Source organism: Pan paniscus, chromosome 12 (genome assembly GCF_029289425.2).
Source record: "Pan paniscus chromosome 12, NHGRI_mPanPan1-v2.0_pri, whole genome shotgun sequence".
Lineage (NCBI taxonomy): Eukaryota > Metazoa > Chordata > Mammalia > Primates > Hominidae > Pan > Pan paniscus.
Genome location: NC_073261.2, coordinates 18,824,832 through 18,851,985, shown reverse-complemented (window position 1 = coordinate 18,851,985; position 27,154 = coordinate 18,824,832). Strand labels below are relative to the sequence as shown.

At 41.1% G+C, this 27,154-nt stretch overlaps 1 protein-coding gene across 7 annotated transcripts in view; it reads right to left on the bottom strand.

The window, feature by feature from the left end:
* Nucleotides 1-27,154, bottom strand: part of LOC117979235 (WW domain-binding protein 11-like) — a 268,867-nt gene that overhangs the window by 9,642 nt on the left and 232,071 nt on the right. For 4 of the 7 annotated variants that reach the window (XM_063594550.1, XM_063594547.1, XM_063594549.1 and 1 more), the window contains 3 exons: nucleotides 25,269-25,415; nucleotides 23,020-23,843; nucleotides 14,986-15,113 (listed from right to left, as the gene is read on the bottom strand). The gene's annotated coding sequence lies outside the window, so the exon portion shown is untranslated. The remainder of the gene's footprint in view (nucleotides 1-14,985; nucleotides 15,114-23,019; nucleotides 23,844-25,268; nucleotides 25,416-27,154) is intronic. The other 3 variants (XM_063594548.1, XM_055107453.2, XM_055107454.2) reach the window with 3 other exon arrangements.

Here is a 27,154-nt window from a genome sequence, read left to right as displayed (position 1 = left end):
TTTCACATCTGTAATTAGAGTCTAATAACAGCTATGGATTCACTGTGGACTTTAAGGGGAGGAGTATAAAATGTGATCTCAAAAGAGATTCTATATGTGATATGGTTTGGCTCTGTGTCCCCACCCAAATCTCATGTCGTTGAAGTGTGTAGCCCTCCCCTCTTCACTCTTTCTGTCTCCTGCCACCATGTGAAAATGTGCTTGCTTCCCCTTCAACCTGCCACCATGATTGTAAGTTTCCTGAGGTTTCCCCAGCCATGCTTCCTGTGCAGTGTGTGGAACTGTGAGTCAATTAAGCCTCTTTGCTTTATGAATTACTCAGTCTCATATAGTTCTTTATAGCAGTGTGAGAATGGACTAATACAATATGCAACAAAATAATTGCAAAATTTTATTGGTTTACATTGAGTGTAACCTGAGGACTATGTATAGAAATAGATTCTGAAATAGATTCCTAGTCAAATTTCTATTTGACCATACTGTTCCAACCTGTTTCCCGAGTTACCCATCAGGTTGCCAGATATGAATGGGTGCCATAGTTGCAGAAGGCTCTGTAGCTGATCTAGCCTACTGGGCAAGATGCCTTACATAGGAGCCATATGTCTAGCAGGTCCACGGTGGGCATTAGCAGACCCTGATAGAAGATTACGTATGGGAAATCCCTTAAAATTTTGGAATAAGATCATCCACTCCTTCATATAACTCCTCTCCTTTTAAGAAATAGCTCCTAACTTGCTTCTGGGCCCTGGTAGCATCTATGTAGCTCAAGATGCACATTGAGAGTTGCGTCTTGCCTAAGTCAGTGGTCCCCAACATTTTTGGCAGCAGGGACTGGTTTTGTTGAACAATTTTCCCACAAACAGTGGTTGAGAGGGGGTAGGATGGTTTCAGGATCAAACTGTTTCACCTTAGATCATCAGGCATTAGATTCTCGTAAGGGGCGCACAACCTAGATCCCTCGCTTGCATGGTTCACAATAGGGTTCCTGCTCCTATGAGAATTTAGTGATGATGCTGATCTGACAGGAGGCAGAGCTCAGGTGATAATGCTCACTCACCCACCACTCACCTCCTGCTGTGAGACCTGGTTCCTAACAGGCCACAGACCAGTACCAGTCCATGGCCCAGGGATTGGGAAGCCCTGCTGTAAGTCACTGAGCCACAAAGCTGGGCATGGTAGCTGCTGTCCATCATCAAGTTGAACTGCTATGTGGGAAATTGGGCTTAAAGGCACAAGTAAGTTGCTTAAACAAGTGGCTTCAACTTCTGTGCACCTCCTTCTCTTGCACTGATACCTTTACCACAACTCACACCTGTGGCCCAACAGGAAGTTCCCAGTGACCAGGGGATTGAAGAAGAAGAAGAAGAAAAAAAAACCTTGACTTCATTTTCATATGGTTCTGCTGGCATCTTTGAAAGCCAGCAGCTGCAGCTCTACAGCACCACAGGGGAGTGACCTCAAGGGCAGTGGAAAGGGGGGTCCTCCCAGGTTTGTTCACTATACCTGCAAGGAGAGGGGCCAGAGGTATGGAACCACATTGAGTGAGAGGTCACGCCCAATGGCATCACTGGATGTTCAGGGACTTGGAAGTGAAAAATCAATGCTCTGGGAAAACAGTGTTTGAATGGACCTTTCTGAAGTCAGAGCATGAGGACTTGGGAACCTCGGAAATTCTTCCCAACTATGGTAGAGGTGGCTCTTATCAAACAGCAGAATAAGGTAGCCTGATGAGTGGCTATCAGTCACTCTTTTTGCCACCTCCCCAAAGTGGGCCCACTAGACTTGCATGCGAAGTGATCATACTGGCAGGTTTGATGGTCAAGTGTGAGCTCAAAAATACGAGCTTTCCTCCACCAAGGCTGACCTGGCCATAGCATCTACTGAGTGCTGACCCTGACCACAGCAGAGGGTGACACCAAGCCCTCTAATTTAGCAGCTTTCTTTCTGGCAGTCAGCTGGCCAGCTGGTTGGATATATTGGACCCCCTCCCCCATCACAAGAGGTAGGGGCAGAAGAAGGTATGTGCCTTCCCTGGAATTATCACTTCCTCTGAATATGGATTCACATTCCCTGCCTGAAATACCTCTGCTGGTGCCTCTATTGGACTTTTAGAAGGCCTCATCCTCATCCATCCACAGGACAAGTCTGACCAGGTAACTCATTTTATAATGCAGGAAGTGTGTGATGAGCTTATACCTATGGAATCCACTGGTTTTACCATATACCTTATCACTACAAATTGTAGCATCAACAAGCTAACAGCAATGTGACCAGAGACCGATATATATTGTCATTTTTGCCTGTAACTAGAATACATGGATCAAGGAACTTCCCATAAACCGCCAACAAAATATTGGCTCCCCATTTCCACCTCATTGACCTTGGACGTTGGTTATGGGACTCCTGATGCCAATGGAGCATGAATAGATGTGCCTATGTCCAAGTCATGCATTTTTCTAACCTTATTTTTTTTGTTGGTGAAAGACATTTTGCATTTAAAGGAAAGGCCACAAATTAATTTTTTGTTACTGAAGCTTTATTCTTACAACCAAAAGAAGCCTAGATGATTCACCCAAATCTCCATTTGGATTTGATGTTTCCTCCTTAAGTGGAAACACTTAAGGAGTGTCTGGCAGTGGATTCTAGCACATTACTGAGAAGTGACTGAAGATCTTTCAGGCTTGTAACCACTACCCATGCCTTGCCCATGTTCCTTCCCTCCTCAGATACCTTACAGGAGACCCCAAGTGTACAATCTGCCATGATTCAGTGCTAAACCATTTATTGTGCTCAATTAAATGCTTATCAAGAAGGATGCAGGTGCTAATGGGATGTGTATGCAGGATGAAGCCTTGACATTTTGATTTATATCTTTGCTAGCTAGTGGCAGTGGAAAGGAGCTCTGGGAAGGTTAAGAGTTAATATACTGCTACAGCTCCTGGGGGACTTAGCATAATAGTGACATGGACAGCTGACCCTGGAGTTTCTAAAAGGCAGCATTTGAAATTAAAAACTTCATGAGCCCAAATGTCAAGTCTATAATTCCTTTCCCAAAGGAGTGAGCAGATAGTGTATTATATTCCCCAAGCTTTACTTGCAGGCAGTACTTCAATGGCAGAGAGGAATACCTGGATATATGTGAACAGCCTTGATGGAGAAAAGCCTCCCCTTCCCAGTCCTTACCCCACAAAGAAAAATAACAAAAGCAAAACTCCAAGGCTACAGGAGATCAAAAATATCTTCTTTGATATCCTGTGCCCTACCCAAAAGTGTTGAGAACAAGCTTCTCTTTCTAATTGTGGTCAGCATTGTTAGTGCTCTGCAAAATCCAGGTTATTTTCTTTCGGAGTACAAAATAATTTTATTCTGAGGCTAAAACATATGTGTCAGTCTTTATTTGCAAGGTGTTACATCCTACAGGAAGGAAAATGCTGGGTGGAGGGGATTGTATGGGAACTTTGGGTAATCTGGGTTGTGAGACCTCAGAGCTCTCATACAGTTTCACATGTCTGAGGCCAGCAAGTAGGTCAGTATGAGATATTCAGATTGGGGAATGGGCAAGGATGGAGAGAATCCTCCAACAGAAGGATGTGTTCCTGGGGCTAAAAAGCAGTCAGCCTCGGGTTTTACAAGAGTAAGTGGGAAGTTACTGGGCATGAGTAGTTTCCCAGGAGCCTTGACTCAAGATACACACAAAGACTTCATTTCCCAGCCTTCCTTGCAACTGTCAGTAGTCACATGAACGAGTTTAGCCAATAGAATGTGAGCAGAGATGGTGCACACCATATCCGCCCATAGCCTCTGCAAACCTGCCACATTGCATGTCCATGTTCTTTCCCCTTCTGCAACCAAGTGACAAAGGCCATGTGACCTTGGGAAGCCACTCTTTGAAAATGACAGACCTTCCATCAGCCTGAGCTCTACAGCGATACACATCCCCGTTAGGTCAGACAAAAACTTTGGTAAAATGGTTGCTTAACACAACTTGGAAAGGAGGGAAACCAGCTAAAATGCTGCCTGCTGGTGCATTTAACATGATGCAAGAAAGAGATGAATTTGGGAAATTCTGGCAAGTTTGTAAGCAAAAAAAAAAAAAAAATCAAAGAGAGAGAGAATAGAGACTGTGCATAAATTTAGGGTCTAGCAGGGTTAAAAGGGGCAGAAAATAGCTAGACCACACATTTTTAGGAAAAAGACTAAAAAAGGCTTCCAGCAATAATGACCCATTAAATTTTCTCAGTTAAGTGGCTTGTCCTGTGGCAAGTATCAGATCAAGGGTGGAGCTTTTTCTCCCCTACCCTTACCAGTGGTTCAAATGGCCTCAGAGCAGCTGCCATTACATTGAGGCTATAATGGAGTCCAGGAAGAAAATAAATTCAGACTTGATAATTACATCTAGGAAAAGTCTTATATTCCTGCACAGAACAGAGTGGAATCACACAGATTAGACAGAAGCCTTCGGATGTTTGAAAGAATTACCTTGCCAAGAAGGCCGGACAAAATGAAAACAAAAACAAACGCCTGTGATGGTTTGAGTCTTACTGCAACCTTGGCTCCTCAAACTCACATGAGCAGAAAGTGGGCGGTGAAAGTTCATGGTCCCTAAGAGGATATCCTCTCTAATACTCTGAAGTTCCCTTCTGCTGTGAACACATAAAATAATGAACAAGAAAGCCCTCCCAGAGGACAGAAGCACAAAAATTGATGGATAGGGAAGTTCCCTCTAGGCTACATAGAAACAGGATTGCATCAAGAACTCTGCCCCATGCCAGGGCAGAGGCTTGCAATTCCTGCCTGTAAGGATTTTATTATTGCTACGGACCAACGACTGCTGTGTGTGCAAAACCATTCATTCCCTTTTTCAACAGAGACATTTTTGTTGTGATTATCTTATTCCTGCTTCAGCATTAGGAGTGAGTGTAATGGAGGATGCCTGGCAGGATAGGAAGAGGATAACTTGTCTTTTAGTTTGTCAAACCATACAAAGCTACCCTCAGACCTGATAGAGTAGACTGCACATAACCAGGAAAACCTGGACTTTAAACTTGATGTGGTATCAGGATAGGTCTTAAATTGTCTCCTCTAGGGAGAGAAGAAGAAATCTTCTCTACCTTCTTCCCAGGAGCCTTGACTCAAGGTACACACAAAGCCTTCATTTCCCAGCCTTCCTTGCAACTGTCAGTAGTCACATGACTGTGTTTAGCCAGTAGAATGTGAGCAGAGATGGAAATAAGGATATGAATGGATATTTGGGGAGCTAGCAGAATGATGGACTAGGACCGAGACTGCTGGCATCACCCCAGACTTCATGTTCTATTCTGCCTTTTGTATACTCAGCTAGACAGTATCTCCCAGTCTCCTTTGGGGCAACATGACTGAGTTTTAGCCAATGGAATGTGACTGAAAGTGATAGGTACCAATTACTGGGCTGGTCTATAAACACTTCTCATGTGTGATGAGGCTCCAGGTTCTTTCCTGAATGGCTGCATGGAGCCAAACTCCCCAAATGACCTGAACTACTAAGAACTGCAATATAAGCAGGAAACAAGCTTGTCTTAATCTAATGTGTATTTTGGGGTTGATGTATTAGTCCAACTAACCAACTAACATTACTCTAAATACACTGATTGTCCCCTTCTGTTTTCCCAGTTTCCCAATTCCCTAGGCCAGTAATCAAGACTAAACTTATAAATATGCATTTAATTACAATTTTACCAATAATTGTATGGCCTCTCTCTCCTCCACGTAGCCCCTTTGTGCTCCATTACCCAAAGCTCCTCTATTGGGTATTTCTTCAGTTTACTTTCTTGTTGATCTCAGGCAAAGCAGTTAAGCTCCTGAGTCTCAAAACCATGGGGGTTAATAGCAGAAATGCCTCACATGGCTATGTGAGGAATGGCTAAAATAAAATCTAGCCCATATTGAGCACAGTGCCTGATACGCAATACATATAATGGGGAAAAGCTTTTTCTCTGCCATCTTAGGTTCAAACCTGTAGACTGTAAATTAACTGACAAAAGATTAATAAGAGAAAAGACATACAATATTTGTAATATTGTTATGTGCAGAGAGGCTTCACAGAAAAGAAGTAAAAACCCAAAGAATGTTAGACTTGAGGGCTACTATAAAATTTTAAGAAAGGGTTAGAAATTGTGGAGAAGTGACTAGAAAAAGGAAGGAGGGTTTGGGCTTCTAGGCTCAATAAATTATGGGAAGAGAACTAGGAAATATGTGGGGGAAAACTAATGGAAGGTAAGAGTTATTTTAGTAAGGTTCAATTATGTAAACTTAGCTCTAGTTCTCTGTCTATGGTGATAAGAGTCGCTCTCCCCATCCTGGTGTGGGGACTGGGGTTGGGGGTATTTTAGGCCACTTGCACAAAGGGAAATTTATGCTCTGCTTTTAGGCAGAAAAGGGGAAGGCAGAGAACCTTTCTTACGTGTGTTGATTCTCAACTGCCTTTAGCTCACAATAATCCTCATGCCAAAGTAGCATATTTTGAAGTGGCGTATTCTGGACCTCTCCATATGTGTTCAGTGTATTCTCTGTATGTTCAGTAAATGTGACTGTTATTGTTATCTTAAAGAGACCATATTCATTTGAAAATACCACTGGTCTGAATTCACCCTTCAAAGGGTGAAAAGGGTGTGCTTCCATCATGCTTGAATGGATAACTTAAGACTAGCTGGGGACCCAGATGGGGAGAGTTTTGGTTAAAGGAGCAGACATGGAATTGAACCTGTCACTCAGGAGAGGGCCTGGGAACACCACAGCAAAAACACCTATGGTAGGATCCAATGGCAGAGCCAGTTAGGGGTGAGGCAGTAGTCATTTCTAACAGTTGATCTTCATCTAAAGCAGACATCTGGTAGCTGAAGGGATAAGGAAACTAGGTTTGGGAATAAACAGAATCATAAAGAAGTAGCAGGGATGTCGGAGAAAATAGTTTAAAAAGTAAATAACTAAGCTGTGGGAACCTAGAGACTCGGGAGCCACTCTCTTGGGACAAACTTATGTTTGTTCTTTGACTAAAGTCAGAACAAGACCCATGTAAGCTCAGTGAAGGAGTGTGGGAGACAGTCAGAGGTGACATCTGAGGTAGAACCAAGCCAGTCAGTAAGTCAGTCAAGTCAGGCAAAAAGGCCTACTACGGGTAGTTCCAGAATCTCTAAATTTTTAAAATAAGAATGGCTTGGGAGCTGTCATCAGGTTGGAAGCTGCGTTCGTATTACACAATACTGAGAATAGCTAAATATTCATATAAAAGATTAGTAGGTGGTGTTTGTTCTGTTTTACCTAGTATTTAGAGGCATTTTGTAGAGTGAGAGTTCCCAGGGTACCTATTTCCCCATATTGCCAGAAACAGAAGTCTGTGACCAGACATCTATTGAGTTTGTAATGAAAAGCCACATTTTGTTGATCTCAGCCAAGCTTCATAGAGCCCAGAAATAGCAGACATTTGCTTCAGATTCATCTTTCTCATCTCCACCAACATCTATTTTTTCATAATGCCGCCCTCAGGCCACTTATATTATAATACAGGTTCTTAGGCCACATTCCTAGACCTCCTGAGTCAGAACCTCTGGCTGTGGAACCCAGAAATCTGTATTGTTAACAAGACTTTTAGTGATCTTTATCACTAGCATTTGTGAGCTATTTGTCTATGCAATAGTAGATGCTCAATAAATGTTCATTTGTTTTTTCCTCCATGTTTTTAAAGAACATTTGAAAAGATCCTTGCCCCTGGAGAATTATCTCCCAGTTCCTACAAAGCCGAGTATCAGAAAGAAATTGAAATTGACTCCTTTACTTGCATATAAATGCCTGCTGTGGCCTGAATGTTTGTACCTTCCCACAAATTCCTAATTATCAGTGTGAACAGGATTAAGGACCTTATAAAAGAGGCCTAAGAAAGACCCCCTGCCCCTTCCACAATGTGAGGACACAGCGAGAAAATGCCTTCTGTGAGCCAGGAAATGGGCCCTCACCAGATACCAAATCTATTGGCACCTTGTTTTTAGACCTTCCAGCCTCCAAAACTGTAAGAAATAAATTTCTATTGTTTGTAAGTTACCTGGTTTATGATATTTTGTAATAGCATTCCAAAACAGACTAAGACAATACCACTGCCCTGGCTGTTTCCAAAGGAGCTGTGCTCTAACAGTTATCTCTTTTATTTTACATAACTCCAACCTGATCATGGAAAGTCAAAGACCTAAGCATTCTCAGTTTTTTATTAGCTTTTGTGTGTTTCATTGACTTTGTATCTTCAGTGCCTGGCACACAAAAGGTACACAATGTGTGCTTTTTGTCATGTATTGAGTTTTAAAATAAGACTCAAACTAGAATCTCGGCTTAGTTTATTGCTACAATTCTATTCATATCATTCATCATTTATCAGAAGTTCTATAGCAAAAGTTCAGCAGCTTTAGTCTCTTATGAAATAGCATTGTTCTTAGTGTTCTTTCTGTGCATTTCACTAATCACTGTGACTCAGTAATATATAATTATCAGAGCAAGCTCTGCATACATATGAGCACTTATTGCATCTATGCATGCCTATTAAGACATGCCACAATTTTTAACAATAGGAGAAAAAAATATTAAAATTGCCATGGAGATTTTATTTGCTCTTGTTTATGAAATGTGCCCCGATTAAGACCATCAGTCTTGAATTCATTTTTGATCATTTCATTCTAACTACACTCTTAAAATAATTCTTGAATAGGATACTAGTTTTCGTCACTCACAATGGAGAAATAAAATATCAGAAAAGGAAAATAATCAGCACTGAATTCATCCCAAGAATTGTATCTGGATTTTGGTGTGATGCCTTCAAATAGCATGTACTGTGTATCAGGTACTATTCTAGCAGATGGGGCATTCAAAGAAGAGAAACACAAGATCTCTGCTCTTTGGGCATCTCATAGGAGAGATACAAGTGTGTGCAAATAGTTGCCCAATGGACACCAGTGCTTGTTCTCTCTCTCTTGTTTACCCCACACTAGTTAATAACATGGATCCAGGGGAAGTAAGAGTACACAGTTTATACAGCACCCTGAAGAGTGGCATGCTCTGTTAACCACCCAGAGTCAGTTAGGAGAAGAGGTGGGCTGGTAGATGGAAAGAAATGGTTCCTACTCTTGGGGAATGCTCTCTCTAGAGGAGAGAAAGGAATTGTAGTACCATCAGCATTTCCTTAAGAAAGGACAGTGCATATACGTTACATTGGGAATGGGGCACAGGGCGGGATGCCTGCCCAAAGCCTGGTACACAGGACAGGCTCAGCAGTCAGCTGTGGGGCTTGGCTTTAGCACTGGGGTTTCCCGCAGCCCTGGAATGAGCACCATGAAAACATTCCTGTCCTCTAGAAGCTTATAGTACAGTTGAAATGACAGAACAAATGAACCGTTCAATTAGAGATCATGGAAGGACCAAACTGCAGTGACGATAAGTTTATGGTCCAGTCCTACTCCCCACTAACAGCATGTCAGCTGGTAAATTGCTGAAACTCCCTTATTCTCTTGTTTTTATTACAGTGAGGGTATATTCATAGCCCCAATCTTTTGGGTTGTGGTGTTCGATGAGTGGACCTGGATAAAGTGCTTGGGAGACAGCCATCATACAATGCTTGCTCCACAAGGGTGAGACCTGTCTATTCTTTGCTGAGCAGCAACCACAGAAATCTGCCCAGGCCAATACTGTGCCTGAGAGCTCTCTAAGTTAAAAGAGATTCCCAAACGGCACTCACTTCATGCTACTAGAGAAAGAGGTTGTGGTTTTCAAGAGGAACAGCAGCCGTTCATGACTGTGCAGGGACGGCATCCTTACCTTCTTCTTCGGAGCAGGTTTGTAAGTGAGCGTCTTATTCCACAGGTGTGGGCTAGTGACATAAGGTCATCCTCTCCAACATCAGTGGCAAAGAGACAACAGTCAACATGATATATGTTTTTTCTCAAAAGAAAGACTCCTAATTCCTTCCCATGAAAACCACATTTTAGTAGCAGCCTAGTTGAATTAAAGGCATCTCAGGGCTTAATTTAAAGAGAAAATAAGGTTTGCCACAGTAATTAACCAAAAAAGAGACAAGATGTCTTAGAAGAGAGATTCAAATTATCCCAATGCTGAAGTTAATAGGAATGCTTTTTTGCTTTCCTCCCTAGAGGCTATGTCGATCTGGCAAATTAGTAATGTGCCTCAGCTCATTGGTATTCTATGCCAAGAACTTGTGCTGCAAGATAAAAGAATGTGACTGTGGAAGTAAACCCTACAATAATGACTTTCCCTGAGCTTCTCTAGGGGGTTTCTGGTTTATTCACCCTTCCCTTTCTCAGCCTAGTGATTCCTAAGCACTCATCCATGAATCCCTATTGTAAAAGAAAAGGTAGATAGTAAGCATAATTTTCATACCACAGGCAAGAAAGTCAAAGAGTCATAGCCTAAGGAATAGTCATAAATAACCAAGAAAACAGCCAGTGTGGGAAGACCCAGGGACACCCAATTGCTACATAGTACCCCCCGCAGCCCAGCCCCATCTCCAGGAAGCCTGACTGCCCTTCCACCAAGCTTTCTTTCCTTCATTTATTCATCCATTCATTTATCATTTGTCAGATATTGAATGGCCATCTATGATGTTTCAGGCACTCTGACACCTATTCGGGGTACAGGCATAAATTAGACAATCATGGTGTGTCTTAGCTGGGGTTAGGTGTTTCCCAGCTTCAGTCTTCTGTAAATCTGTCCACCTCTCTCAGAAGCCCAGTTATAAATTCTATCTTTATTGTTCCTTGAATACTGATGTTTTAGTTAATACGTCCTTTCATTTTTTCTGGATCTACTTAACAGACATTTCAGATATTGAGTATTTTTTCAGATGCTCAAATCCAGTCTCATAGCTTGAAATTCTATCTACACACCAACAACTACCAAACCAATTCTTTACCTTTTGGATTCTAGAGTTTTATATCCAAATGCTTTCTTGACATCTCTACTTGTAGAGACTTGTAGATCTCTACGTCTAACAGAGATCTCAAAGTTAACATGTCCAAAATTGAACTCCCCCAATCTTTCCCCACAAAACCTCCCACAGACCTCCATCTTCATAAATACAATCTCCCTTCCTCCATTTGCCCAGAAAAGGAAGAATAAAGTCACCTTTGGCTCCTCTCTCTCACACACTTCCGTATCCAATTCAGTCACAAATGTTGCTAGTCTTCTACCTTTGTAAGATTTTGAACATCAACACTGGTCTAAGCCATCATTCTCTTTTCTGAGAAATATTGAATGATCCTTCTAATTGGCCTTCATGCTTTCTTTCTTGCTTTCCTTCTGTGTAACAACTTGGAAAAAAAAGTTCCAAGCCTATCACAGTTAAGCATTAAAAGTGTTTGCTTACATAATAAAGAATGTTGGAAATTTCTCATAATCCAGCAGGTTTTGTATACTATTGCTATATCAACTGGGTGGTTTCTTTCCTGAACTTCAATATATGGTAGCTCAACAAAGAAAATCACACCATGCTTTGGACTTAAATTCTAGGGAGTCCCATTACCACGTTAATTAACCAGATCTACTGGGCTTCCTCCTTAAATGCTGCATGGGTCCACCCCTCAAAAGGAGATGGTGCCCAGTAGTGGCTGGCACCCTCTTCCCAGAGTAGAGGCTGCTGCATCCTACCCTGGTCTGTCACTCCTGTGCTCCGGCACCCCCATCTCAGCCATTTGCTTTGTGAATTCCAACTCCTGCTGCTGCTGTAAGCTCCAGATGAACAAGCAGCCTCCCCTGTCTGTTTTCTGGTTCACTGATTCCTCCACTTGACTTTAAATTCTAACCAAATACCTTTTCCTACTTCTTTCCTGGGATTCCTTTGTCCCCTTCCTCTGGGCTGTGTGTCTGAGTGCTGTCATTATCACCTAACTCAGTGGAGGCATTTCAGAAGAAACTTGAGACAAAGCACAAACATCATAATGAAACTATAATGTATGTCTTTATGACTACCATTATCTTCATATAAAGAAGCAATCGTTTTTAAGAGATTAATAAGTGGTGTTGAGAATTTAGGAATGTTAATAAATACATGTGAATCTGCTTTCTGTTAAAATTTACAGCTTATAGGAATAAAGCTTGGTTACTTTATATAAGGACAAAAAAGAACAAGAAAGAAAGAAATCACTGACAAACTTCCCAGGAGACAATTCACAAGATTGATTTTTTTAAGCAACATTATTTCTTCAAGTAAAGAGTTGATGTTTAATAAAGTCTTTGATACTTTTTGCAAAATGCACTTCCTTAAATTTTATTACATTCTGTTGTTCTTGAGAAAAACTCTCCAAATTTAAAAAAAAGTGATAGATTTCTAACAAAGCATATTTTCCAGACGTGCATTAAGTTACTGCTCATGCATATTTATTCACATTCAGATCAGAGTCTTACTGACAGAGAAACTAGCTTTTTTCATTTCTGCAAGTGTCAGAACATTTAAGGTCATTTAGCAAACAAACAACTGATACATGCTAGGAACCACTTTAATATTTAGGAATCAATGACCACCAAACCAGAAATGCCAAAGAATCATGGCAGCCAAAAACTCAGTAGACTACTTCCTGCCATATGGATGGTTGTGACCGCAGTGTGTACTCCCAAGCTGAAATCTACCACTTCTAGTCTATTAGACACAGGGACAGCTCTTGAATTTCTACTCAGCATAGTGGATAGCAAAGTTCTGAAACAAAAACTATCTCAAGATGTGATAAAATAAATACACATAGGGAGAAGATTCTGGCAAGATGCTGAAATAGGAAGCTCCAGGAATCTGTTTACCCATCCAGACAACAACTGCACTGGCAGAATCTGCCTGATGTAACTATTTTGGAATTCTGGAGTCTACTGAAGGCTTGCAACTTCCAGGGAATGTCTTAGAAGTAAATTTCAGTTAGTTTTGGTCAACTTAGACTCAGCACAGTAGTAACTACCTATTGACCACCCCAGCCCTGTGGCAGGCAGCTGTGCCCATGACCTGAAGAAGACTGCATACAGCTTGTGGGAGCCAGGGTGGGCAATTAAGGACCCAGTCCTCCAAGTATTTGTGCTGTGATTACTAATTGCTGCTTCTCATCACAGAAGTACAGACAGAGGCAGGTGGCCATTGCTATTGCCCCACCCTCATTATTGCTAGCCCCTCTCTCGCTGAGGTGACTTCCAGGGTACTTAAAAGCCCAGCATTCTTTTTCTTCTCCTTAATTTTTATCTTTTCCCCTTTTGGGAGCCATCCATTAGAGACTGGGACATTCCAAAGTGACTGCATATATGGGGGATACTGGAAGGTGACTATGTATGCCCAGGGAAACGCACAGGCTCAGAAAGACCTGAGAAGACCTTAAATTTACACCTCAGGCTAACCCTCAGCACTGAGACAGCCTACAACAATTAAAAAAACAAAAACAGTAAGCAACAACAACAACAACAACAAAACAAAACCAAAAACAAAAGCCCAGTAAACCCCAGGGAAGGGAGAGAACCTAATTTCCAGTGTTATCAAATCATTAGCTTCAAATGTCCATTTTTAACAAAAAAAATCAAGAGACATACAAAAGAAAAGGAATGTGTGGCCCATTTTAATGGGAAAAAAAGAAGCAGCTCCTGAAAAAGACCTGATGTCAGATCTACTAAACAAAAACAATTACCTTAAAGATACTGAAAGAGCTAACGAAAGATGCAGAAAAAGCCAAGAAAATGACATAAGGACAAAATAGAAATATTTGCAAACATATAGAAAACCTATGAAGAAACAATAAATTTGATGCTAAAAAGTGTTATAACTGAAATAAAAAATTCACTAGAGAGATTCAAAGGCTGATTTGAGAACGAAGAAGAATCAACAAATTTGAAATAGGACAAAGGAAATCATTGAATCTGAGGAACAGAAAGTAAAATGAAGAAAAGTGAACAGAGCTTAAGGGACTTCTGGAACACTGTTGAGCAGAACAACACATGTGTGGTGGTAGGCTAAGAAACAGAAGAGAAAACAGGAAAGATAGGTTATTAGGAGAATTGATGGCCAAAATCTTTACAAATTTGATAAAAGACATAAGTAAAAATATTCAAGAAACTCAGTAACTCCAAGTAGGATGAACTCAAAAAGATCCACACTGAGACACAATATAATCAAACTGTCAAAAGCCAAAGACAGAGTCTTGAAAGTTGCAATAGAAAAGTGATTCATCACATAAAATGATCATCAATAAGATTATAGGTTCAGAGATATAGTGTAGATAGGGGAATAAGTTCTAGTGTTTGATAACACAGTGGAATGACTAGTTAACAATAAAATATTTTATATTTCATGATAGCTAGTAAAGAAGATTTAAAATACTCCCAACACAAAGAAATGATAAATGTTCAAGTTGATGGATATCCTAATAAATATCCTGATTTGATCATTGATTGTATATTGAATATACAGCTTACACATTGTATATTCTTGTATCAAAATATCATGTGTATCCCACAAATATGTTTAATTACTGTATATCTCTAGAAATATTTAAAAATAATAAATAATAAATTATGAGATTAAAAAAAGAGAGTCTCATCATAAATACTGGAGACCAAAAGGCAGTGGGCTGATATATTCAAAGTGCTAAAAGAAATAAAAATATCACCCCCAAATTCTATATTTGGTAAAAATTGTCCTTCAAAAGTGAAGGAGAATTACAACATTCCCAGATTAACAAAAGCTAAGGTAATTTGTTACTTCTAGACATACCCTAAGAGAAACACTCAAGGGAGTTCTTCAGGTTGAAATAAAAGGACACTACTCAGTAACTCAAAGCCATATGAAGAAATAAAGATCTCAGTAAAGATGGACAAATAGGCAATTACAAAAGCTAGTACTATTATAACAATGGTTTGTAACACCACTTTGTTTCATACATGATTTAAAAGACTGTTTTTTTAAATTTAAACAACAGCAATTTATTTTCTCACAGGTCTGAAAGCTAGAAGTTCAAGATCAAGTTGTCCATAGGGTTGGTTTCTTCTGAGGGTCGTTTAACTTGGTGTATAGATGACCATCTTCTCCCTTTCTTCACATGATCTTCAGTGTATGTAAAAGACTATTTAAAAAACAAAATAAGAAATGATTAGTCTAAAAGCTAGAATTACTGTAACTTTGGGTTGTAACCACATTTTGTTTCATACATAATCTAAGAGACTAATTCACTTTTAAAAACAATTGGTTTATGTTGTTGAACATACAAAGTATGCAGATGTAATTATGGTACATTAACAACTGAAAGGGTAGAGGCAGAGATGTAAAGAAGCAGTGTTTTCATATGTTATTGAAGTTAAGCTGGTTTAAATACAAATTAGAGCATTATAACTTTATGATATTAAAGATAATCTCAATAGTAACCACAAAGAAAATAGCTATAGAATACACACAAAAAATAAGAAAGGAATTTAAACATTTCACTATAAAAAATTAACTAAACACAAAAGAGGACAGTAATGCAAGAAAGGAAAGACAGAAAAGCTATAAGCCATGTAGAAAACAAATAGCAAAATGACAAAAGTAAGTCTCTCCTTATCAGTTAGCCTCAAGAAGAAAGGAAATTCCAACACACACTACAGCATGAATGAGCCTTGAGCATATTATGCTCAGTGACATAAAACAGTGAAAAAAAGACAACTACTGCATTATTCCACTTGCATGAGCCAAATAGAGTAGTCAAAATCATAGATACAGAAAGTAGAATGGTGGTTTTAAGGGGCTAGAGGAATGGGGGATGGGGTTATTGTTTAATGGGTACATAATTTTGATTTGGGAAGATGAAGTTCTAGAGATAAATGATGGTGATAGTTATATAACAATCTAACTGTACTTAATACTACTGAACTGTACACTTAAAAATGGTTACAGTGGTAAACTTTAAGTTATGTGCATTTTACTACAATAAAAAAATCAGAAAAGAAATGAATACACTAAATTAATGAAGCATTATGATTTATGGTTGAGGAATTTATCGAATGTCCTCAAAAGGAAGACACAATGTTTTAGCATTGTTGTTCTTCATGAACATTTGAAGTGATACTATGGTGTCCACAGATATTTCTTTCTACTATTATCAATATCAGAAAGATAATATTGGGTAAGAAGAACTATGATGATGGTCTATGTCTTTATGTTAAGTTTCATACTGAATGCTTAGTCCAGTAGAAATAAAATTGTTTTGGCTTGCTTGAGTGAGGAAAGCCTTTGAATGCTGTGCTTTGCAACAACATGGATGAATCTCAAAATATCATGCTGAGTAAAAGAAGCCTTATCAAAAGAGTACACACAGTAGGATTCCATTTACATGAATTTCAAGAAAGGGCAAAACTAACCTATGGTGGGAAAAAAATATCAGAAGAGTGGTTGCTTTTTAAAATTTACAGTGGCTGTAAATTTAACTGAAAAAAGACAGATTGGCCGGACATGGTGGCTCATGTCTGTAATCCCAGCATTTTGAGAGGCCGAGGTGGGTGGATCACTTGAGGTCAGGAGTTTGAGACCAGCCTGGCCAACATGGAGAAACCTCATCTGTACTAAAAATACAAAAATTAGCCTGGCATGGTGGCACGTGCCTGTAATCCCAGCTACTTGGGAGGCTGAGGCAGGAGAATTGGTAGAACCCAGGAGGCGGAGGTTGCAGTGAGCCTAGATCGTGCCGTAGCACTCCAGCCTGAGCAACAGAGCAAGACTCTGTCTCAACAACAAAACAACAATAACAACAAAGAATGTAAAAAGACAGATGGACAGAAACACAAAATGTTTTAATGTTTTACACACATGGGAGTTCACAGAAAAGAAGTGAAACTCAAAGAAGCAGTTAGACTTGGGGCTTACATACCATTTTAATCATTTTAACAAAGGAAAAAAGGTTTGAGCTTCTAGGAGTGATAAATTATGGGAAAGTGACAGGAAATATTAGGTTGGTGCAAAATTTATTGCAGTTTTGTCATTACTTTGGCAGAAACTGCATTACCTTTACACCAACCTATGTGAGAAATTAATGGAAGCTGAATGTTATTTTCCTTCGGTCTGTTTATGTAAACTCGTTGATGCCAACTCTGTCTCTGGTGATGAGTTGCTCTCATCTTTCTTGTATAGGACAGAGAAACACCTCACAAAGGGAAATTTATGCCCTTCTTTTAGGCAGAAGAGGGGAAGAAAGAGAACTCTTCCTGCATCCATTGAGTCTCAATTGTCTATGGCTCAAAATAATCCTTAGGCCAAAGTGGCATATTTTGGGGAGGCATACCTTGATCCCCTGCAATATGCACACTATGGTATTTTTATTTTATTTTAATTTTTTGAGACAGAGTTTCACTCTTGTTGCCCAGGCTGGAATGCAATGGCACAGTCCTGCTACTTCTCAACATCTGCCTCCCGGGTTCAAGCAATTCTCCTGCCTCAGCCTCCCAAGTAGCTGGGATTACAAGCGTCCGCCACCATGCCCGGCTAATTTTTGGATTTTTAGTAGAGATGGGGTTTCACCATGTTGGCCAGACTGGTGTCAAACTCCTGACCTCAGATGATCCACCAGCCTTGGCCTCCCGAAGTGCTGGGATTACAAACGTGAGCCACTGCACCCAGCCACACACTATTTAGAAGGATGTACACTGATGTATGGAATTTACTTCAAAATGCATCAAAAATAAGAGGAATTATGAATGGAGGATTTGATAAAGAAATAGATGTGTAATTTTTTTTTTTGAGATAGGGTCTCACTCTGTTGCCCAGGATGGAGTGCAGTGGCACGATCATGGCCTACTGCAGCCTCGAACTCCTGGGCTCAAAAAGTCCTCCCACCTCAGCCTCCCAAGTAGCTGGAACTACAGGCACATGCCACCATGCCTGACTATTTTTCTTATTTTTTGTATAAATGAGGGCTTTCTATGTTGCCAGGGTTGGTTTCAAACTCCTTGGCTCAAGCGATCCTCTTGCCTCCACCTCCCAAAGTGCTGGGATTACAGGCATGAGTCACCACACTTGGCCAATTAAATATATATATAGCGAGAGAGAGGGAGAGAGAGAGTAAAATGTTAACGATAGAACTAGGTAGTGAGTATATGGGTGCTTATTATACCATTATCTCAACTTTGATGACTGTTTGCAAATTTTCATAAGAAAGTGCTGGAAACTATGCTGTGTTCATTGATAGAGCCTCTACTGTCCAGAAAATGACATCTGGGTGACCCCTTTTGTAAGGCTGCCCCACTTGCAAGACCCACAAGCCCATTCCATGGCTTCTTAATTATTTCAATTGTCTCCCTAAGAATTCTGCATTTTTCTGGAGGCTCTCATTGTGCATACAGGCTTCTGATTTGGACTTTTCTGCTTCTCACAAATTGCCATTCACTACTTAACAATCTGTGGCTTCATAACCCCACTTCACACCAGAGAGAGCTGAACTAGCCTCTTACCCTTTATTTTCCTTGAAAGCCTCTGAGCAGATTTTCCTGAAATTCAAGAGGGACAAAGAGGGTTCACATCACTAACTTGAAAATAATGTAAATGAATATTTGGATTTCCTGCTTTTAACAAGTGTCCTCTGCTCTTTCTGCCAATTCAAGCTCCTATCTCCAGCTCTGTGGTTTTCCTCCTTTCTTTTCATGCCTTACTCTGTGGACTATTTTCTCCCTTTCCAAGGGTCCAAAATAATTTGCTTAACAAATAACTGTTTTCTCCCTAGAGCAGCTCTGTCCAATGGAAATGGAATGTGAGCTGCATATGTAATTTAAAATTTTCTATTAGCCTCATTAAAAAACAAAGAGAAACAGATGAAATCAATTTTCATGAGGTATTTTATTTAACCTGAAGCATTCAAAATATTGTCATTTCAATGAACAGGATTAGGATATGCCACCCAAAAATGTGCTACTGTGGCATATTGATTATGTTGAGCTGATGGCAACTGAGAAACGGCAGGAGCAAGATGAACTCTCTGCCCTCTCCTTTTCTGCCTAAAATCAGAGCGTAGGTTTCCCTTCTCTCCTGGACTACAATGAAGAGGGTGACCCTTATCACTGGATACGAGGAGCCAGCACCAATTAAACCTTACTAAAATAACCCTACCTTCCATTTGTTCCCCCTATAGATTTCCTCGTCACTTATTAGCCCTGGAAGCCTCAACTCTTTCCTTTGTCCAGTCACCTCTCCTCAATCAATAACCCATTGTTAAAAAGGTATCAACCAGGCGCGGTGGCTCACGCCTGTAATCCCGGCACTTTGAGAGGCTGAGGTGGGCGGATCACCTGAGGTTGGAAGTTCAAGACCAGCCCGACCAACATGAAGAAACCCCGTCTCTACTAAAAATACAAAATTAGCTGGGCGTGGTGGCGCATGCCTGTAATCCCAGCTACTCTGGAGGCTAAGACAGGAGAATCACTTGAACCCAGGAGGCGGAGGTTGCGGTGAGCCAAGATTGCACCATTGCACTCCAGGCTGGGCAACAAGAGCGAAACTCCATTTCAAAAAAAAAAAAAAAAAAAAAAAGGTATCTAAGCCGCCAAGTCTAACAGCTTTCTGGGGTTTATACTTTTCTGCGCAGTACTTGTGCACATAAAAATATTAACATCAATAAAAATGTATGTGCCTTTTCTCATGTTAATCTTTCTTTTTCCAGTAGCATTTTCTCATCCCAGGCACTGAATCTGAGAGGACAGAAGAAAAGTTTTTATCCCCTCCACTCCATCAACATATAACCAATATGAACACTATCAATGAGATATATTTTTTTAATCTTTAATTGTTTTACTAAATTCTTTGAAATTCTGCATGTATTTTACAGTTACAACTGTGAAAGGAAAATATCTTGGGCCCCCAAAATCACTAAGCTAAATGGAAAAGTCGAGCTGGGAACTGCTTAGGGCAAACCCGCCTCCCGTTCTATTCAAAGTTATCCCTCTGCTCACTGAGATAAATGCATATCTGATTGCCTCCTTTGGAAAGGCTAATCAGAAACTCAAAAGAATGCAACCATTTGTCTCTCATGTATCTGTGACCTGGAAGCCCCCTCCCCGCTTGGTGTCTTCCTGCCTTTGCTTCGATTGGTCCCACTTTTCCAGACTGAACCAATGTACTTCTTACATAAATTTATTGATGTCTCCTGTCTCCCTAAAATGTATAAACACAAGCTGTGCCCTGACCACCTTGGGCACATGTCCTCAGGACTTCCTGAGGCTGTGTCACGGGCGCGCATCTTCAACCTTGGCAAAATAAACTTTCTAAATTAACTGAGACCTGTCTCAGATTTTCTAGGTCCACACAACTCATCTCAATTTAGACTAGCCACACTTCTGCATGTAACCCTAACCACCAAATTCTACAGTGCAGCTCGAGAGGAATTCTACCTGTGGCCTTTAGTGTGAGTGTGTGTGATTCCTGTAACATACATACAGAGAGAGTAGATTGGCACCTTTTGTTCCAAGGGAAATAACATAATCAGGCTTCCTTCCATGTTTATAAAGGCTTCCCTGCTTCATATTTAGTTCAAAGGTTCTTGGGATGGGGTGGACAAATGCACACAGGGGCCAGGGAACCTCCTGGGGAGGAGAGGAATTCACACACACACACCTTCAATATCATCACCACACCTCTGAAGAACAGGGATGACTTCATATAAGAAATCTGGCAATCAGGACATCAGGGACCTGAAAGTCACTTACAGCACAAGAGAGAGAAAAGCCTAGAATAGTCCTAGGCTCTACTTTCGGGTTTAGAGTGTGAAGGGAGAAGACTCATTCTGTTTACAGCATGTGGTCATGTTGGAAATGCTAACACTATGGAAGTGTGTGTGTGTGTGTGTGTGTGTGTGTGTGTGTGTGTGTGTGTGTACAAAGCTGTACTGGTGGGGGTTGAGTCCTCGGAGTTACAGAGTGACCATAGTACTGTATGCAAGAGACTTTCTTTAGAGGGAGCCTTGAGATGTCTGTCGCTGACACAACAGTGACAGCAGTGCAGCCTTCAGCCACCTGAGTAAATCCCACCACGAGCAGGTAGGGCCCTGGGATACAATAGGGCTTGGGGGACCAGATATACACAGCTCAGCAATGAACAAGGGCCCAGCCTGCCATGATAGGGCCTCCTCTTGCCTTGCTGCTCTGACTGTGGTGTACAAAGTGGCAGTGCAGGGATCTCCAGGGAGGTCATCAGATATGTGGAGTCTTGGGCCTCCTTCCCACCAAATCAGAACCTGCATTTCAATAAGGTCTGCAGAGGCTTTACATGCACATGGAAGCTTAAGAGATTCTGCTTTAGTGGATTTTCCAGCTTTCTAGAAGGCACTAAACACAAGAACTGACATCCTGGATTAATTTATCACCCAGGAAGTCAAAGAAGCAAAATGCTTTCTTGGGTTTGGCAGAATGGGGGCTCCTAGGAGTTAAATTTGATTAATAAAAGTAATGCGACCTACTGTGTACCCTCTACCTGTGATGGGGGCATATCTGTTATACTAACAATAACATTATACTAAACTTGAAACCAAACTGCCAAATGTAAAAATGTTGAAGGTAAAAAAGCATATTACATATGTGTATATATATATGTGTGTGTACATATATGTATGTATTTATATATCATATTTATTAGATATATTATCAGAAACTGGCTGGTTGTTCTTTGCCACCATGTACTACTTTGGATGGAGTATTCAGGGAAGGCTTTAGAGACACAAGTGTCTGGCTAGACCTTGAAGGGAGACTTTAGATGGGCAGAGCAGTGGAGACAATGATTAATAAGAGGAAAAGCTTTGGTCATAGAGGCATCAACTGACTGCAGTCACCTGCCCGTTTAACTCATGAGGATCATTTCAGTCTGTGTCTGTCTCCTCCAGAGACCCCAGAGCCATGATCTCTGACAGATAGACTAGCAGGAGATCAGTGAAGCTTTGGGTATTGGTTCCCACAAAAGATAGATGGAAATGCTTCCATCAGGCCCTTCATTCAAAACATGTTTAGTAAGGACCTAGTATGTGCGCTGGGAGGGACCTTGGATGGATGGGGCAGGAAAAAGTAGTATGTTTTAGACTGGATGGGCCTTCTAAGAGTTTGCAACCAACAGTCAGATCAAATTAAAAGTGGAGTGACACTGAGTGGACTGGAAGGGCCAAGATCAGTGATATGGATAATAGGTACCACAGGAATTTTCAAAGAGAGATCAGTGAGGCACAGCATTAGAATTTAGACCCTCTCAAAGAAAAAAAAAAGTTATTGTTTTTATTCATCTGTTTAAATTACTTGTGCATCAGAAATGCACAATTATCACTGATATCAATGATGAGTACATACTCAGTGTCAAGCATGAATGATTAAGAAAAAGATCACAAGAAGGACAAACTGAGTCTCTTTCAAAAGACAAAAATGAAAGGAATCTCTCCCTCCAGTATCTTCCCTGGAGGGCCACAGGCGCCTGTCCTTGGCAGTTCAGTATAGCTGTTGAAGAGGGGTTCACTTCTAACAAGAGCAGTGCCCTAAAATTCACATGGTATTACCGAGCCAAGGTTCCAGAAGCTTGTCTACCCATATCTGTGAAGATTATCAGCAGCAGACTGCAATGAGACCACTTCTCTCTGAAGTTCCATTTGAGGCTCCACCTTGAATAACTTCAGTGACCAGATTAGCCTGAAATCCTTGGGATAGAGAGGGCTATCAGGGGCTTATTCTCAGGTCAGAATGACTTTTCCAGCTAACATGCTTCTGGGCTTATGTAAATTTAAACCAAGTGGGAAGATGGATGACAGAGGGATGGAGTGGTAAGTAGACACACAATAAAGCAAGGATAATGACAGTGCAATCTAGGTGACGGGTGTAGATTGACACCTTTTGTTCCAGGGGAAATAACATAGTCAGGCTTCCTTCCATGTTTATAAAGGCTTCCCTGCTTCATACTCAGTTCAAAGGATCCTGGGATGGGGTGGACAAATGCACACGGGGGCCATGGAACCTCCTGGGGAGGAAACGGATTCACACACATACCTTGGATTTACAGTTCAATATCATCACATGGCTCATATGAGTTTGCTGGGGTTGCCATAACAAACTGAGTGGCTTAAACAACAGAAATTTGTTGACTTAGAGTTCTGGAGGTTAAAAGTCTATGATCAAGATGTTGGCAGGGCTGGTTTCTTCTAAGGCCTTTTTCTTTGCCTTTTTGCTGTGTCTTCACACGATATTCCTTCTATGCATGTGGATGTCCTAATCTCCTCTTCTTCATAACGACACCAGTCAGATTGGATGAGGGCCCACCCTAACACATAATGGTAACTTGGCTACCTATTCAAAGAGCTCATCTCCAAATACAGTCACATTATGTGATACCCGGGGTTACGACTTTAACATAAAAATATGATTCAGCCCATATCACAGATGTTCACCGTAAAATTCTTCCAACTTTGCTATACGGTTAAATTTCTTCATAATAAAACGATGAGTAAAACTTAAATCAAGCAAATGTATCTCTTGTTTACAATTCTTCCAGACAGTTTGGCCAGGGAGGAGACTACCAACCCTCAGCCAAGTGAAGCTTAAAGAGTTTTACAGATTTCACATCCTCCATGTCAGCCCTTGTCTCTCTTCCCAGCCTCCAGCAGCAGAAACAAGAGGCTGGGCTGCAGCATTTTGCATTTTATTTACAGAGGCTGCTAAAATACCATGATACTTGGTAAAACATCTTAATGTCTCCATATGGTAGAAACAGACAATATCAATTGCTGTCATAGTCTTGAGACTGCAGTGCCTTCATTTATAGTGAAAATTCTTCAGTGAGACTCAGGTAGCTCTCCAGCCTCCAACAACACCTGCTGACAGTCCAGGACAGGAAGAAAGGTACAAAGTCAACTGCAGAGGGAGGAGCACACAAACATGTGATGAAAACTCATCTGCAGACCCTACTGGACACAGTGGGATGGGGGAGTGTGAGTCTCTTAAGGATCAGAGCAGGGTAGGACTCCAGCCCTGTATTGCCTCTGAAAAAAGGTAAACAATCCCCAGGCAACCCCAAGGGGTCAACCTAAAACAGCTCTTGCTTGATTCTGTCCCTGAGATACATTCTGAGGACAGCTCAAGGAGTCTGTCATGTCTTCTTATTGTTTTTAAATGTTCAAAGCAAATTTGTCTACAATCACACATGTGGTCCGTTGTAAACTTATTTCCTAAAGAATAAACTTCACTTTTTTCTATTAAAAACAATCAAACAGATACAGTTAAGATCCAATTAGTATCCAGAGTGATTTACCAATACGTAGTAAATATGGCACTTACGAATTGGTACATTGCAGAGTTCCATGCTGCTATTTTGGGGCCATGAAAAATTTCTAATTATAGTGGGAATAGAGGAGCTGGGGTGACGAGAGGGGAGGAGCTGCCTAAAGAGCCCCCAGTGGGCTGCCCAGAGTGGTCACCGATTTCCAACAACATCTGCAACCACAATAGGCTCAGATTTAGGGCTGCCTCAGTCCATTTGCAGTTCTTCAATAAAGTGTGATGGAAATCAGCTTTTCCTCAATCAGTATTATGTTGGCTGTGGGTTTGTCATAGATGGATTTTATTACATTAAGGTATGTACCTTCTATGCTGATTTTGCTGAGGGTTTTAATTATAAAGGGATGATGGATTTTGTCAAATGCTTTTTCTGTGTCTATTGATATAATCATGTGATTTTTGTTTTTAATTCTGTTTATGTGGCATGTCACATTTACTGACTTATATATGTTAAACCATCCCTGCAACCCTGGTATGAAACCCACTTGATCATAATGGATTATCTTTTTGATATGCGGTTGGATTTGGTTAGCTAGTATTTTATTAAGGATTTTTGCCTCTATATTCATCAGGGATATTTATGCCAGTTATTTTTGTTTTCCATATAATTCATCCCATGGACTAATCATACCAGGCAGAAAATGGACACACTTCTGGGTTTCTGCAGAAGTCTAAGAAAGCCATAGGGAAGGCAGGAAGCCAGAGCCTGGATGTTGCCCTCGTCAACAACTTGCAGTGACCTTGAGAAAGTCGGGCTTTCTGCTGGAGTTGGCTTCTCTCTTAATTGAAGATGACAGTTTTAATCTATGTCCCAGGAGAGCTGAGAGGAAGAAAGGACTCAAAATATCCTGAATGTCACTGTCTGTGACATCCCACACAGTAAGATTGATGTGCAATATAGGACACATACAGCTTATTTCATTAAAAATAAGGGAGAACTTTCAAAATATGAAAGTTTAGCTTACCATGGTAGAGGACTAGGAGACAATATGACATTTCCTTAGTGTTACACACAGCCATTTGATGTGGTTTGGATGAAGTTCATTGAAAACACATATGAAGGAGCACTTGAGGTCCACAGGTATGTGAGAGTCCAACTGGGGGAATCCTGGCTGAAAACAGACATCACACTCAGATTGCATCATTCAAGGAAGTTTAATAAAATGATTATAAAGGTTTGGGTGTGGTGTTGGAGACCATAAGGGATAACACAGGACCTGGGCACCTCTGGAACTGAAGAGGCAAGAGAAAGAGGGATCACTCAAACCCAGTTCACAGAGAGGGCCACCTGAGAGCACCTGTGACCTAGTCCAGGGATGGAGTCCAGCCTGAGGTGACCCTGGAGGAGGGGATCAGGATGAATAAATGCCCAGTCTCATCTTCTCCTCTCTTCGACCTCTGCCCATCCCCACTGACCCAAGTCGACAAGAGGCTAGAGGTCAAGGAAACCCATTGATGCCATCCATATGGGCCAGGCTCACAGACCCAGAAAGGTGTGGGAAGGAAGGAGGGTTTGTGGTCAGCACAGACTTTAAAGGAGTCCATTGTGGGATTAAAAACATAGGCTCTGGAGTCAACTGCTGAGAACTACTCCTGACTCCTCCACTTACACGAGTTGTGTGAATTATGCAAACTTCCTGCAAACTGCTGATAATACTATTACCAAGTGAGCCAAAAATCATTGAACACATAAAAATTGTGCCTCAAGGAGACAGGAGGAAAGAGTGGAAGCTGCTGGCCTTGTATCCATTCACTTGCTTAACAGTAGAATGCCTCTGGTCTGAGCTTTGTGGCAATGAAACAAATGGGGAAAGAGACTAACAATATCTGCTAGGAGGAAGAGACTTTATTCATTAAATGCCATTAACAGAATGTCCCGGCCTAATGAATAACTTTGAGCAAATAAAACCAGAATCTACAATGCAAGGCTCCCTGGGGAGAATGCCACATAAGTAGTATAACTCTCTGGGGCACAGTATGGAATGGCTTCAGCATCCACACTGTGTGGATCCTCACAGAACCTCACTTGGAGCCCATCTAGTAATCTCACCTGACAGTGTCTCTGACATGGGAAGGAGGGTCTTGGGTGCTATCCAGGCTGCCCCACTCCTCTCTCTGTCTGTGACTCAGAGCCACCAGAGCCCAGAATTACCAGGAAAATTTAGTATGAGGTAAGATCTCTCATCTGGATGAGGTTGATTTGATAAGCAAATCAGAACAGGAACTAGAGGAAGGCAAGCAAAATGTCTATGACACAAATTGAAGATGACACTCACTCTCACAGGCAGATGGGTACCTGAGAGCAGGGGTTTCCTTGGATTTTGTGCCCTGGTGCCTGTCATGCCTCACCCTAGTTCTGCCCTAAACCATCCACCGGGTTAGCTCACTTGGCCATTTGTGAACCTTGGGCAGTTATCCCTGTCATCTTGAAGATGCTCAGTAGCTGCCCTTCCTGTCTTGTGGTTCTATCAAGTCTGTTTTCTGGTTCTCCACAATTCATGTGTGCTCTAAGAAGTGGCAAAGTGGCATCAGCTTGATCTGCAAATTCTCAGACCCCACTTCAGACCCATGAAAACATTATCTGCATTCTGACAAGATTGCCAGGTGAGTTGGGTAGATATTAATGTTTGAGACACTCTGCTCTAATTAACTACAGTCTTTTGTGGCATATTAATGATTGAAATGGCAAGCACATTCAGCTCTTCATTGTCTCAAAGCTAAGTCAGGAGGCAATATTTAGTGCAAGGCACATACATGCTGTTCTTGATGGTTTTCATATAAAAGCTAATTTCTTAGGAACCAATTTGCTATGGTTTGAATGTATTTCCCAAGAAGCTGGTGCTGGAAACAA